General features: G+C 47.1%; 1 long non-coding RNA gene across 1 annotated transcript in view; it reads left to right on the plus strand.

Annotated features, from left to right (window-relative positions):
• Positions 1 to 1,196: 1,196 nt before the first annotated feature.
• The window catches only part of LOC134932262 (uncharacterized), a 323,121-nt gene continuing 307,953 nt past the window's right edge, over positions 1,197 to 16,364 (plus strand). The window contains exon 1 of the long non-coding RNA XR_010179294.1: positions 1,197 to 1,567. This is a non-coding gene — a long non-coding RNA (uncharacterized LOC134932262). The remainder of the gene's footprint in view (positions 1,568 to 16,364) is intronic.

Below are 16,364 nucleotides of genomic sequence, written 5' to 3' on the forward strand. Positions count from 1 at the left end.
GCACAAATATTGCTCTTGAACTTGCAATAAACTCAGTCCTAGTTTAGCTCTCTTTCTATGGGTCTTAACTGCACAAAATGGTGCTGCTTGCTGTGCCCTCTTTAAACACCCTTTGGTCTGTAACACAGGTGGCAGAGGCTGAAGGACACACACACTTGCCTGTGGCTGTCTGTCTGTTCTAAACAGTACTAACTCAGACCCAGGGAACGGAGTGTAAAAGCTGGCTGCTTCTGCTGTAATGGCTCCTTACTCTCTCTACCAAGATGGCCACAGTGTCCGGTCCTCCGACTGTGGCATCTCAACACCCGCTCTCTGGCAACACTCCCCAGGCAACACTCCATTGCTCTCACCACCCAGCGTCCTGCGGCCGTCTCCAACACACAGCTCCGGCTGTGCTCCGCGTTCCTCCATCTGCCAGCACTCCCCATGCTCTCTCTCTTCTTCTTCCCAGCAGCCTCCAACCAATCAGCTCTCTCTCTCTTGAGGCCATGTGACCACACTCAGTGCTGTAGTTAACTCCTCCTGTCCCTGCTGGTGCGGAGCTGCAACAAATATTCTTAAAGGGGCACACACATCAAGTTCCGGGGTGCCACATATGAGCACAAAACAGATTAATATGTTTATTCTGAATGCTCAGGGCAGCAAGTGTTATTAAGGGGAAATTTAAGTAGAGGGATAGGGAAGGCAGTAACTAGGAGTATGAGATAAGGTAGGAGACGTGTCAAATAATTTTACATTTTATAGCCACAAAACATATAAATATAACATTCAACGAGTAATTAGAAATCAATTGCTTTGAATTTTTGTGAAAACATGATGACTGAAAAAGTTGAGCTCTCATGTACGTCCCCTATATACAGGGCCGGCGCAACCATTAGGCAGCTTTAGGCAGCTGCCTATGAGCGCCGGCCACTGGAGGGTGGTGCCGCACGCTGCACATGATCATGAAAGAATGCTTGCTTCCTTTATTCCCTTAACTTAGCTGAGCTTCACAGCTGAGCAGGGATGCTGCATCGCCCACAACTGTTCTCATCCGTCACTGTTGACAGCGTACAGTGGGTAAGTATAAATGATCAGGCGATAACCAGGGCAGCGCTTGTTATGTAAAATGTTATTGTCTGTGGCATGCTCCTGCTCTTTCCGCAATCTCCGCCCCTCAGCGACAGAACCCTGCATATTCCCACCCAGCACAATGACAGCACCCTCCTCAAGTTAGACTCCCTGCGATTGCCTCCTGAGTCCCACATGATACCCAGCCACCCCCCTCCCGCATGTTCCCCGCTCCCCTTCCCGCGATTGTATCCTACATGTTGTTACCCTTCTGCATGTTGCACCCCCATGGCGCGATTGCCTCTCGCATGTTACCGGCCCTCCTGCCTCCAGCGACTAGATCCTCCCGCATGTTAACAGCCCCCTACCCGCAACTGTCTCCTGCGACTACCTCCGGCATGTTACCCCCCCCCCCACGAGTGCATCCCTGATGCCAGTCTGCTGATGGATCAGGCACCTGTGGGGACATATAAGAAAGAAAGCGGCACTGCTCCGTTGTGTCAGCACCTTAGAGAAGGTGAGCATCCAGCACACAGAAGGGTACTGTATGTTATCATAATTTTTGTGTACCTGGAGGGGACCAGGACAACGTCCTCCAGAACACACCACCTAAAAAATCATTTTCACGATGCTAATAGCTCAGTTAGAATTTGGGATTAAGAGTTTAACTCAAATTAGGGATTTGTGGAGAGATTAATTAACTATAAAGATGAGTGCTATGCACATGAACTCAGTATCAATATTACTGTTAGCATCAATGTTAATTCAGGGATTACTAAATCTCTCCAGAAATCCCTAATTTGAGTCAAACTCTTAGGGCGGGATGTACTTTAATTTAATTTATTAATTTGGGATTAAGGGCGGGATATACTATCCTTCGCCCCCGCGTTAATTGCGGTTTTCTCTCCGTTCACACTCAGTGCTCCGCTGCCCTCCGCTTCCCCTTTAACTCCCCCGTCTGCTTTCTTATTTCCCTCTCCCTCCTCTTCACCGCAGCGGCCACGGAGTTCTACTATTGCAGCGCTCCCCATGGCGGTTGGCGCATGCGCAAGGCTGGAAGCTGCAACTGCGGTGCAGGAAGCCTCCAGGATCCGTCCAAAAAGGCTATGTGCGCATGTCTGAAAAAAAAAGTGAGTGGTGCGCATGCGCCAACCGCCAGGGCCGCTGCGATAGTAGAACTCCATGGCCGCGGCGGTGAAGTGGATGAAGAGGGAAAGAAAGCAGACGGGGGGAGTTAAAGGGGAAGCGGCGGGCAGCAGAGCGGTGAGTGTGAACGGAGAGAAAACGGCACTTAACGCGGGGGCGAAGGATAGTACGTCCCGCCTTTAATCCCAAATTCGTTTTGTTTTCTATCGATAATTGATATTATTGTATACATCTTTGTAACATGTTGTGAGTAGAGATTGGAATGCTGTTACTCCAGTTTACCTAATTAAAATCTCACTTAAATTACATGCTCATTTGCACATTGGTTACTCATTTGGGCATTCATAACATCTATATAGAACATTAGTGGGCGTGGCAGGTTGGGTACAATATGCCGGTGGTCAGAATACAGACCGCGGCATCCCGATGATTAAAATCCCAACAGGGGAAGGTACACTAAGTATACTTACCTTCCCCCCCTGGTCCTCTAACCCTCCCTCATTGCTGCTTAAACCTAACCCTCCCCCCACAGCCTAACTCTAACCCTCCCCTTTGGTGCCTAAACCTAACCCGCCCTCCCTGCAGCCTAACCCCAACCCTCCCTGGGGGATGCCTAAACCTAACCCCGCCCCCCTGTGGCCTAAACCTAAACCCCCTGTGAGGCGGTCTAACCCTAACCATCCCCCAGCAGCCTAAACCTACTCTCCATCCCCTTCCCCGTGGTTTACCTGTCCGGCGCAGCGGTGTGTGTTCGTTCGGGATCCTGGCTGTTGGGATTCTGGCACTGGGCTGGAGACCCAATTTGGGATGCCGGCGTCTGCATTCTGAATAGAGTTGGGATTCCAGCGTCGGGATTCTGAAGGCTGGGATCTCGACCACGACCATCTCTCCTGTCAAGAATCCCTGTGTGGTTACCTATAATAGTATCATACATGTGTACAGACACAAAAAAGAAGTGCATCATTTCTACACATAAAGTGCACATTTGGTATACCCACAGGTTTGTTGCAGCTCCAACCCTAAAAACCCCTTAGTAGTAGTGAAGCGCAGTCTTCAAACATAAATTATTCAAAACATAATGTTTCTCCTTTGAAAGGTCTTGCTCACCTTCTCATTCTAGGCTCTGGCTGCTTTGTTAAAGCCATCAATCTCTTCCTGCAGCTTACCCACTAGAGAGATAAATGTAAAAAATGCCCGTTTTGCACCTATGAGCGTCTGGATACTTTCATTACCAAATTTTCTTTTTGGTTACAGATGTGTCCTTTCTAAAGATGCATACATAGGCGATATCACTCCTTTTCTCCCTTCTGAGCGATATTGTTTGGAATATCGCTCAGTGTGTATGCTATGAACGATGTGCGGTCCCGCGCATCATTATTGACCCCTGCTGTCGCCTGTGCATGCAGCTTAATTTAGACTTATCATCCAAAACTGCATGTACGGGTCGGCCGCGGTGTGACATCACTGTACTATATCATTAGCGATATCGTACAGTGTGTATGCACAATATCGTCCACCAGAGAGGGTAGGGAAAACACTATGCGATATCTCTCATGGAGCATGTTGCCTAGTGTCCATGCACCTTTACTGTTTCTAAATAGACTCTACCAGGGCATTAGGTCTATGAGACTCGGCCCACCAAGTGTTTCTCTCGCTGAAAATGTGTGACAAAACTACATTGCTAGCTTGCACTAATCAATGTAATGTGCGAAATTAGTAGGGTTAAAGTGGTCAGGCAGTTCTAATTGGAGGCGGAACCAGTTCCACATCCACTTGCCCACCTTTACTACACACAGCGCCACACATAGATAGTGCTCTACTGGGCTGCGACAAGTCAGCAGGCAGCCAGTATCACTAACAAAGCAGCACCAGCCTGTTTGGCTCATTTGTATGCAATGTGCGGTGTGACATTATGATGTCACGCCACAAATTGCAAGAAGCGCAAACTGTGCTGGGGCTGGACCTCGCCGCAGATGGACATGGAGACACGTATGTAAGCGGCACTACTACTTTGTGTATTATATGTAAGCAGCACTACTACTGTGGGTATTATATGTAAGCGGCACTACGACTTTGTGTATTATATGTACGCGGCACTACTACTGTGTGTATTACATGTAAGCGGCACTACGACTTTGTGTATTATATGTAAGCGGCACTACTACTGTGTGTATTATATGTAAGCGGCACTACTACTGTGTGTATTATATGTAAGTGGCACTACGACTTTGTGTATTATATGTAAGCGGCACTACTACTGTGTGTATTATATGTAAGCGGCACTACTACTGTGTGTATTATATGTAAGCGGCACTACTACTGTGTGTATTATATGTAAGCGGCACTACTACTGTGTGTATTATATATATAAGCGGCACTACTACTGTGTGTATTATATGTAAGCGGCACTACTACTGTGTGTATTATATGTAAGCGGCACTACTACTGTGTGTATTATATGTAAGCAGCACTATGGCTTTGTGTATTATATGTAAGCGGCACTACTACTGTGTGTATTATATGTAAGCGGCACTACTACACTGTGTATTATATGTAAGCGGCACTACGACTGTGTGTATTATATGTAAGCGTCACTATGGCTTTGTGTATTATATGTAAGCGGCACTACTACTGTGTGTATTATATATATAAGCGGCACTACTACTGTGTGTATTATATGTAAGCGGCACTACTACTGTGTGTATTATATGTAAGCGGCACTATGGCTTTGTGTATTATATGTAAGCGGCACTACTACTGTGTGTATTATATGTAAGCGGCACTATGGCTTTGTGTATTATATGTAAGCGGCACTACTACTGTGTGCATTATATGTAAGCGGCACTACTACTGTGTGTATTATATGTAAGCGGCACTACTACTGTGTGTATTATATGTAAGCGGCACTATGGCTTTGTGTATTATATGTAAGCGGCACTACTACTGTGTGTATTATATGTAAGCGGCACTACTACACTGTGTATTATATGTAAGCGGCACTACTACTGTGTGTATTATATGTAAGCGGCACTACTACTGTGTGTATTATATATATAAGCGGCACTACTACTGTGTGTATTATATGTAAGCGGCACTACTACTGTGTGTATTATATGTAAGCGGCACTATGGCTTTGTGTATTATATGTAAGCGGCACTACTACTGTGGGCATTAAATGTAAGTGCAGGGCTGGCCCTACCATTATGCAGCTTTAGCCAGCTGCCTAGAGTGCAAGGATCTGATGGGGCAGCCCTGGGTCTATTTATCACAAATTTAAGGATAACTCTGACAGATGCATCCTTGTTAAACTTAATGCAGATGGTAGCTGTTGAACGTCCAAGATGCTACCTACACACTTTCTCCGGAGGGGCTCGCACCGGCCCTGCCTATATATAATCAAATTGTGTACAACATTACACAGAGTTTCAGTGTATTTGCAGTTGTTGATTAAGAAAGGGTCTATGGGCCTGTTTCATAGATGGATGCTATTCTCATCGCTGCTGCATCTTTGGATCAGTTGCGATGGTCGCAGCCCTTGGAAATCTAAGGAAGCCTCAGCTTCCTCAGATTGACCAGCAGAACTGGTCAGCAGTTGCCAGGAAGTCTACATTCGAGGACGTAGACCTTGGGCTCAGCATGCCTACAAAATGGCAGAGCATACGGTCACCCCCGTGATGGCGCCGGTTGCCAACCAACCAAGACTTGTTATAAACGTTCTAAGAATATTAGGGACTGTGTGGTTCATATATACATTACCGATATGGGATTAAAAATGAACACATACAGGGATTCAGTTACAACAAAAGAACAACATAAAATAGTGGTCTACCTTTTATTGATGGTGACTGTGGGGGAGATGTACTAAGCAGTGATAAAAGTGAAAAAGTGAGCCAGTGGAGAAGTTGGCCATGGCAACCAATCAGCATTGACGTAACATATAACTATAAAAGTATACAGAGCAGCTGATTGGTTGCCATGGGCAACTTCTCCACTGGCTCACTTCTCCACTTTTATCACTGCTTAGTACATCTCCCCCTGTGTCTTGGTTATACAGTATAGTACCAATATAGTGCTGTTTTTAACCTGTACACAAATGATAGCTTTGGGCTGTATAAATATGTAATTTAAAAAATAAAAATGTAATGTTGCCACACTTAGAATGTTCCTTTCATGTGCCATTAAATGAAGTTTGTAGTCAGGTAGCTGTGACAACAAGTACTGCACTTGGGTAGACACTTAACTACTTAAAGACTTGGCAGTCTGGAGCCAGCTCTATTAAGTTCTGGCAATGGGATCTCTAAGACTTAATGCAGTGTGACAATACCAAGAGTCTCATTCCATCAAACCATTCTTACAGAAAAACCTAATGGGTGGACAAAGCTGAATAATAAAATCAGGATGGAAACACCATGATAGACCCGGTGCATCCTCAGACTGCACAGACTGTAAGGTGCATGCCTGGAGCATCCAAGATTTGCATTGCAGCAAGGGCAGTGGCTGCTGCCTCCAGAGCCCGGCACTCTGTGTGACAGTGTTATGACTCTGCCAGCTGTAAAGTTCTGGCCTGCAGTGCCTCTGGGCTGCCAGGGGTTCTGCAGTTGTGTCTTGGCATGCAATACCTACGGGTGGCCAGAGGTGCAGTTGTGTGAGAGCAGTCCGAGCTGGTGTAATCTGCTACGAACAGGCTGCCCCATAATTTGATTCTCCAGCGGCAGCACATTATGTGTTATGGGCTTGCCCTAGTGTGCAACAGTGATTGGCTTTGCTGACCTTAAATATGTTTTACCTCTGAGGTTCTGGGCCAGTTATAGTCAGTCACTCAGCCAGTTTGCATGTCACAGTTTGAGTTCCTGTATGCAGGGGTATATCTATGGGTCTGAGCGCCCCTGGCAAAGTAAAGGACTGGCGCCCCACACCCGTCCATATTTGAAATATCGAAGGCGCGTGTGCCATAATAGGGGCATGGCCACTCAACAAAACCTAAATACAAATTACTCCACATAGTAGCATCCCTTACTAACATTACACAGCACAGAAATTCCAATAAGAAGAGGTGCACTCACCAGGGACTTTTCAGTAGGTTTTATGTACTCACATCACCAGTGTAGACAAAAACATAACGTAACCTTTCTCAAGACATCCCACCAGTAGAGGAGACACACACACACACACACACACACACACACACACACACACACACACACACACATATACAGTATATATATATAATATATATATATATATATTAGAGATGAGCGGGTTCGGTTCCTCGGAATCCGAACCCTCCCGAACTTCAGCTTTTTTTACACGGATCCGAGCGACTCGGATCTTCCCGCCTTGCTCGGTTAACCCGAGCGCGCCAGAACGTCATCATGACGCTGTCGGATTCTCGCGAGGCTCGGATTCTATCGCGAGACTCGGATTCTATATAAGGAGCCGCGCGTCGCCGCCATTTTCACACGTGCATTGAGATTGATAGGGAGAGGACGTGGCTGGCGTCCTCTCCATTTAGATTAGAAGAGAGAGAGTGAGATTGAGACAGAGACACTTGATTTACTGGAGCTTAGGAGTACTAGAGAGTGCAGAGTTTACTAGTGACTGACCACTGACCAGTGACCACCAGTGCAGTTTTATTTAATATAATCCGTTCTCTGCCTGAAAAAAACGATACACAGTGACTCAGTCACATACCATATCTGTGCTCAGCCCAGTGTGCTGCATCATCTATGTATAATATCTGACTGTGCTCACACAGCTTAATTGTGGGGGAGACTGGGGAGCAGTTATAGGTTATAGCAGGAGCCAGGAGTACATATTATTAAAATTAAACAGTGCACACTTTTGCTGCAGGAGTGCCACTGCCAGTGTGACTGACCAGTGACCTGACCACACTGACCACCAGTATAGTATACTATATTGTGATTGCCTGAAAAAGTTAAACACTCGTCGTGTGACTTGTGTGGTGTTTTTTTATTCTATAAAAAACTAATTCTGCTGACAGACAGTGTCCAGCAGGTCCGTCATTATATAATATATACCTGTCCGGCTGCAGTAGTGATATATATATATTTTTTATATCATTATTTATCATCCAGTCGCAGCAGACACAGTACGGTAGTTCACGGCTGTAGCTACCTCTGTGTCGGCACTCGGCAGTCCATCCATAATTGTATACCACCTACCCGTGGTTTTTTTTTCTTTCTTCTTTATACATACTACATCTCATTATCATCCAGTCTATATTAGCAGCAGACACAGTACAGTACGGTAGTCCACGGCTGTAGCTACCTCTGTGTCGGCACTCGGCAGTCCGTCCATAATTGTATACCACCTACCCGTGGTTTTTTTTTCTTTCTTTTTTATACATACTACATCTCATTATAATCCAGTCTATATTAGCAGCAGACACAGTACAGTACGGTAGTCCACGGCTGTAGCTACCTCTGTGTCGGCACTCGGCAGTCCGTCCATAATTGTATACCACCTACCCGTGGTTTTTTTTTCTTTCTTCTTTATACATACATACTACATCTCATTATCAACCAGTCTATATTAGCAGCAGACACAGTACAGTACGGTAGTCCACGGCTGTAGCTACCTCTGTGTCGGCACTCGGCAGTCCATCCATAATTGTATACCACCTACCCGTGGTTTTTTTTTTCTTCTTTATACATACTACATCTCATTATCATCCAGTCTATATTAGCAGCAGACACAGTACAGTACGGTAGTCCACGGCTGTAGCTACCTCTGTGTTGGCACTCGGCAGTCCATCCATAATTGTATACCACCTACCCGTGGTTTTTTTTTCTTTCTTCTTTATACATACATACTACATCTCATTATCAACCAGCCTATATTAGCAGCAGACACAGTACAGTACGGTAGTCCACGGCTGTAGCTACCTCTGTGTCGGCACTCGGCAGTCCATCCATAATTGTATACTAGTATCCATCCATCTCCATTGTTTACCTGAGGTGCCTTTTAGTTGTGCCTATTAAAATATGGAGAACAAAAATGTTGAGGTTCCAAAATTAGGGAAAGATCAAGATCCACTTCCACCTCGTGCTGAAGCTGCTGCCACTAGTCATGGCCGAGACGATGAAATGCCAGCAACGTCGTCTGCCAAGGCCGATGCCCAATGTCATAGTACAGAGCATGTCAAATCCAAAACACCAAATATCAGTAAAAAAAGGACTCCAAAACCTAAAATAAAATTGTCGGAGGAGAAGCGTAAACTTGCCAATATGCCATTTACCACACGGAGTGGCAAGGAACGGCTGAGGCCCTGGCCTATGTTCATGGCTAGTGGTTCAGCTTCACATGAGGATGGAAGCACTCAGCCTCTCGCTAGAAAAATGAAAAGACTCAAGCTGGAAAAAGCACAGCAAAGAACTGTGCATTCTTCGAAATCCCAAATCCACAAGGAGAGTCCAATTGTGTCGGTTGCGATGCCTGACCTTCCCAACACTGGACGTGAAGAGCATGCGCCTTCCACCATTTGCACGCCCCCTGCAAGTGCTGGAAGGAGCACCCGCAGTCCAGTTCTGTCACAACTGAGGGCCTGAGCTGACGGGAGGCAGCCTCAGTTGTAGGGGCTGAGATGTACCGGAACCTGGGAGGTTGTATCAGACCCCTGGACATGTAAGTAACATGAATAATAACTGCCCGAAGGCGTGACCACGACAACTTGGATAAAAGTCAATGATGTTTATTATGACAACTCCGCAACACAGCAGCAGTAAAAGAAAACGTAAAAGTCAGCAAAGAATAAATACAGTTCCTGGGTACTACAGGATGGCAGGAGCCACAGGGCACTGGTAGTTTGAGATAGTTCTTATGATCTTCTAGATGGAAAGTCCTTACCAGGCCCGACTGTAGCAATGGAGATAACCCAGGATTGTGCCAGCTGGTGTTCCAGGAAAAGCTGGGTTGCTGAAGATAAAACAGCTGCTGTGGATACTGGCTGGAACCAGACTGTTGTTAGCACGGAGTGGATACTGGCTGGAACCAGTTAAATAATAAATGAACTTGGGAGCGATGAAATATGAACTGAAATGTAGAACTTGAGAGCGGAGAAATAATAATACCGGTGGAGAGTGGTAAAGTGTAGAAAGGACACCGGCCCTTTAAGGGAAGCTGTACTCTGCTGGAAGCTGAGCTGGAAGCAGGTAATGTTGTAGCTGGAAACAGATGAGTCCACAATGGATTGGAGAGTCAGGCTACACCGCAGGTGGAATGCTGGTGCGGGTCTCTATGGTGGAAGTCTTGAGACAGGAGCTGGAACCTGGAAGACAATCACAGGAGAGAGACAAACAGGAACTAGGTTTGACAACCAAAGCACTGACGCCTTCCTTGCTCAGGCACAGTGTATTTATACCTGCAGCAAGGAAGGGATTGGCTAGGCAATTATGCAGATTATCAATACTGAGAACAGATTGGTGGAAATGATCAGCTGACAGAATCCAAGATGGCTGCGCCCATGCAGACACTTGGAGGGAAGTTTGGTTTGTAATCCATGTGGTAATGAAAACAGTAATGGCGGCGCCGGCCACCGGAGACAGGAGGCGCCAGGCTGACAGATGCACATCCAACCACGCGGACACAGCGGAGGCCGCGGCTGACGTAATCGCCACTCAGACACTCTGCATGCAGAAGTTCAGGGACGGCGGCGGAGGCCGCGGGAGACGCCATGCCAGGTGTAATATGGCGTTTACTGTGACAGCGTCCCAGAGTGACAGGAGAGGATACAGGAATGTACACATCAGGATAACAGATGGGATCCGGTCCTGGAGCGCTGAGCCAGCCTTAGGAGGCATCTGATGGGTAAGAAATGGCGTCCAGATACCCGGATCGTGACAGCACCCCCCCCTTTAGGAGTGGCCCCAGGACACTTCTTTGGCTTTTGAGGAAACTTGGAATGGAATCTCCGGACCAAGGCAGGAGCATGGACATCAGAAGCATTGGTCCATGAACGTTCCTCAGGACCATAACCCTTCCAGTCAATAAGATATTGTAGTTGACCGTAACGGTGACGTGAGTCCAGGATCTTGGCCACTTCATACTCAACGCCTCGTTGAGTTTGGACTTTCGGAGTTGGAGGAAGTGAGGAATGAAACCGATTCAAGATCAGCGGTTTCAACAGGGAAACATGGAATGTGCTGGGTATTTTTAAGAAGGGAGGCAACTGGAGTCTGTAAGCAACAGGATTGATGACTTGTTCAATCTTGAAAGGACCGATATAGCGAGGTGCAAACTTCATACTGGGAACTCTTAACCTCAAATTCTTCGTGGATAACCATACCCGATCACCCACCTTGAGAGCAGGAACTGCTCGACGCTTCTTATCCGCAAACTTCTTGTACCTGAACGATGCCTTGAGCAGAGCTGATCGTACGCTCTTCCAGATATTGGCAAACTGATGCAAGGTGATATCCACTGCGGGAACAGAAGTTGCTGGAAGCGGTTGGAACTCAAGGACTTTAGGGTGGAATCCAAAGTTAGTGAAGAATGGTGTTGAAGCAGATGAAGAATGATACTGGTTGTTATGACAGAACTCGGCCCAGGGAAGTAATTGAACCCAGTCATCTTGAGAGGAGGACACATAGATGCGGAGGAAGGCCTCCAAGTCCTGATTCACCCTCTCGGTTTGACCATTGGTCTGAGGATGGTAAGCCGTGGAAAACTTTAGCTTGACTTGGAGGACTTGACATAAACTTCGCCAGAATTTGGCTGTGAATTGAACTCCTCGATCTGAGATAATTTCTTCAGGAAGACCGTGGAGTCGGAAGATCTCTTGTATGAATACTTGAGCCAACTTGGAAGCTGACGGAAGACCGGTGAGAGGAATGAAGTGTGCCATTGTGGTGAACCGGTCAACTACCACCCAGATGGTATTGAACTTGTTGCACATGGGTAAGTCTGTAATGAAATCCATCGACAAGTGGGTCCATGGTCGACAGGGAACGGATAGTGGAACCAGTTGCCCCGCAGGCGACTGGCGGGATACTTTATGTTGGGCACACTTTGGGCAAGATGCAATAAACTCCAAGATGTCCTTTTTCAGAGTTGGCCACCAATAGGACCTAGAGATAAACTCCAGGGTTTTTTGGATACCTGTATGTCCGGCAAAACGGGAAGCATGGGCCCAATTCCTTAGCATCGGCTTCACAAAACTTTTCCCTGATGGGGGCGTAGAGTCCATCCCTACCGTGGAGAATGCCAACAGATTTATAATAGGATGCTTGTCTGAAGACTCTGACTCATTTTCTTGCTCCCATGAGCGGGAAAGGGCATCGGCCTTGCGATTCTGAGAGCCCGGACAGAACTGGAGTTTAAAGTCGAACCTGGAAAAGAAAAGTGACCATCTGGCCTGACGAGGGTTGAGACATTGTGCGCCCTTCAGGTATAAAAGGTTCTTGTGGTCTGTAAGTATGGTGATTGAATGAGAAGCTCCCTCCAACAGATACCTCCACTCTTCTAGAGCGAGCTTGATGGCTAGCAACTCCTGGTTGCCAATGGCATAGTTGCGCTCAGCTGGGGAGAACTTCCGGGAGAAGAAACTGCAAGGGTGTAAATGGCCATCTTTAGCCCTCTGAGATAACACCGCTCCTACTCCAACGGAGGAGGCATCCACCTCTAAGATGAAAGGAGAGTCGATGTCAGGCTGTTTCAGAACAGGCGCAGAGATGAACCTTTGTTTTAAAAGATGAAATGCTTGCATGGCTTCTTCAGACCACTTGGACGGGTTAGCACCCTTCTTAGTGAAAGCAGTAATAGGCGCCACAATGGTGGAAAAGTCTCGTATAAACTTTCGGTAATAGTTGGCGAACCCTAAGAACCTCTGGACCCCTTTGAGGGTTAAGGGTACCGGCCAATTTTGGATTGCTTGTAGTTTCTCAGGATCCATCTCTAGTCCGGAACCGGACACAATGTACCCTAGAAACGGAATGGACTTGACTTCAAAGACGCATTTTTCTAATTTGCAATAGAGATGATTGACACGGAGACGGGACAGAACCTCTTTAACCCAAAAACGATGTTCCTCTAGATCGTTGGCAAAAATGAGGATATCGTCTAGATAGACCACGACATGACGGTATAGAATGTCTCTGAAGATCTCATTGACAAAATGCTGGAAGACAGCTGGAGCATTGCTCAATCCGAAGGGCATGACGAGGTACTCATAATGTCCGTCACGGGTGTTAAAGGCGGTCTTCCACTCGTCACCCTCACGGATCCGGATGAGATTGTATGCCCCTCGCAAGTCCAGCTTTGTAAAGATGGTAGCTCCGCTAACTCTGTCAAAGAGCTCAGTAATCAGGGGTAAAGGATAACGGTTCTTGATGGTAATGTCGTTCAAACCTCTGTAGTCGATGCACGGCCGCAGACCACCATCTTTCTTTTTTACAAAAAAGAAGCCTGCGCCGGCTGGAGAAGAAGAAGGTCGAATGAACCCCTTTGCTAGGTTCTCTTTAATATATTCCTCCATAGAATGCGTCTCAGGCAGAGACAACGGATAAGTTCGGCCTCGAGGTGGAACCTTCCCTGGAAAGAGATCAATCGGACAGTCCCATTCTCTATGAGGAGGAAGGATATCAGCAGAAGCTTTACTGAACACATCCGTGAAATCTTGATATGGAGGAGGTGGAACATCAGACGACCTGGGGGAGGAAGAACAGACAGGCAATACTTTAAACAAACATGTCTCAGCACAGGAGGAACCCCATGCCAGGATTTGCGTAGTCGTCCAATCAATTGTAGGATTGTGAAGACGGAGCCATGGAAGGCCCAGGACCACAGGATGTGTGGCTCTTGGAATCACTAAAAAAGAAATAAGTTCGGAATGAAGAACTCCCACTCTCAGACGAACTGGTAGAGTCCTTAAAGAAATAACTGCATCAAAAATTTTGCTGCCATCCACGGCAGTTAAAGAAATGGACGAAGGAAGTCTCTCGGTGGGTAGGGACCACCGTTTAACATAGGCTTCGGTAATAAAGTTCCCAGCTGCTCCGGAATCAAGGAGGGCAATGACGTTCCGATAACGTTGAGCAACTTGAAGCGAGACTGGGAGATTACAATCTTGAGGAGATGGAGAGGAGATCATTACTCCTAGCCGGCCCTCTCCTTGGCGAGCTAGGATTTGGAGTTTCCCGGACGTTTGGGACAGGCATTAATAGTGTGAGACGGAGCTGCACAATAGAGACAGAGAAACTCGGAGAGACGTCTTCGGCGCTCAGCAGGAGTTAAACGGGAACGGCCAAGTTGCATGGGCTCATCTTTAGATGGTGACAGTTGACGAGGAGGAGGAGCAGAAGATTTTGGAGCAGATGATCTTCCACGCTCAGTTGCTCTCTCTCTGAAACGTAAATCAACTTTCGTGCAGAGTGAGATTAGCTCATCTAACTTAGAAGGTAAGTCTCTGGTAGCTAACTCATCTTTAATACGCTCAGATAAGCCATGCCAGAATGCAGCATACAGGGCCTCGTCGTTCCATGCCAGTTCGGATGCCAGGATCTGGAACTGTATCAGATATTGTCCTACAGTACGTGACCCCTGGCGTAAACGGAGAATCTCGGATGAAGCTGAGGTTACCCGGCCTGGCTCGTCGAAGATGCGCCTGAATGTTGACACGAAGGCAGTGTAGGAAGATAGCAGGGTGTCGGACCTCTCCCATAACGGTGATGCCCAATCAAGGGCTGAGCCACTGAGAAGAGAAATACTGTAGGCAATTTTTGTACGGTCACTGGGAAAATTGCCAGGTTGTAGCTCAAACTGAATCTCGCACTGGTTGAGAAATCCCCTGCAGAATCTTGGAGATCCGTCAAATTTTGCTGGCGTTGGAAGATGAAGACGTGGAGCAGAAATGGGTAAGGTGGGTGGGGTTATAGCTGGAGTCACTGTGGTTGACGCACCAGACGCGCCTGATCCACGGAGAGTTGTCTGAATCCCATCCAGCCGAGTAGAGAGATCCTGGAGACAGCGGATGATGTGGCCCTGTGCAGCCTCCTGATGTTCTAGTCGGGCTGCCAGTTCTTGCATCGGCCTGGCCGCTTGATCCTGGTCTCCGGCTGGATTCATTAGGTCAGTGCTTACTGTCACAACTGAGGGCCTGAGCTGACGGGAGGCAGCCTCAGTTGTAGGGGCTGAGATGTACCGGAACCTGGGAGGTTGTATCAAACCCCTGGACATGTAAGTAACATGAATAATAACTGCCCGAAGGCGTGACCACGACAACTTGGATAAAAGTCAATGATGTTTATTATGACAACTCCGCAACACAGCAGCAGTAAAAGAAAACGTAAAAGTCAGCAAAGAATAAATACAGTTCCTGGGTACTACAGGATGGCAGGAGCCACAGGGCACTGGTAGTGTGAGATAGTTCTTATGATCTTCTAGATGGAAAGTCCTTACCAGGCCCGACTGTAGCAATGGAGATAACCCAGGATTGTGCCAGCTGGTGTTCCAGGAAAAGCTGGGTTGCTGAAGATAAAACAGCTGCTGTGGATACTGGCTGGAACCAGACTGTTGTTAGCACGGAGTGGATACTGGCTGGAACCAGTTAAAAAATAAATGAACTTGGGAGCGATGAAATATGAACTGAAATGTAGAACTTGAGAGCGGAGAAATAATAATACCGGTGGAGAGTGGTAAAGTGTAGAAAGGACACCGGCCCTTTAAGGGAAGCTGTACTCTGCTGGAAGCTGAGCTGGAAGCAGGTAATGTTGTAGCTGGAAACAGATGAGTCCACAATGGATTGGAGAGTCAGGCTACACCGCAGGTGGAATGCTGGTGCGGGTCTCTATGGTGGAAGTCTTGAGACAGGAGCTGGAACCTGGAAGACAATCACAGGAGAGAGACAAACAGGAACTAGGTTTGACAACCAAAGCACTGACGCCTTCCTTGCTCAGGCACAGTGTATTTATACCTGCAGCAAGGAAGGGATTGGCTAGGCAATTATGCAGATTATCAATACTGAGAACAGATTGGTGGAAATGATCAGCTGACAGAATCCAAGATGGCTGCGCCCATGCAGACACTTGGAGGGAAGTTTGGTTTGTAATCCATGTGGTAATGAAAACAGTAATGGCGGCGCCGGCCACCGGAGACAGGAGGCGCCAGGCTGACAGATGCACATCCAACCACGCGGACACAGCGGAGGCCGCGGC

This window comes from Pseudophryne corroboree, chromosome 1 (genome assembly GCF_028390025.1).
Source record: "Pseudophryne corroboree isolate aPseCor3 chromosome 1, aPseCor3.hap2, whole genome shotgun sequence".
In the NCBI taxonomy this organism is placed as follows: Eukaryota; Metazoa; Chordata; class Amphibia; order Anura; family Myobatrachidae; genus Pseudophryne; species Pseudophryne corroboree.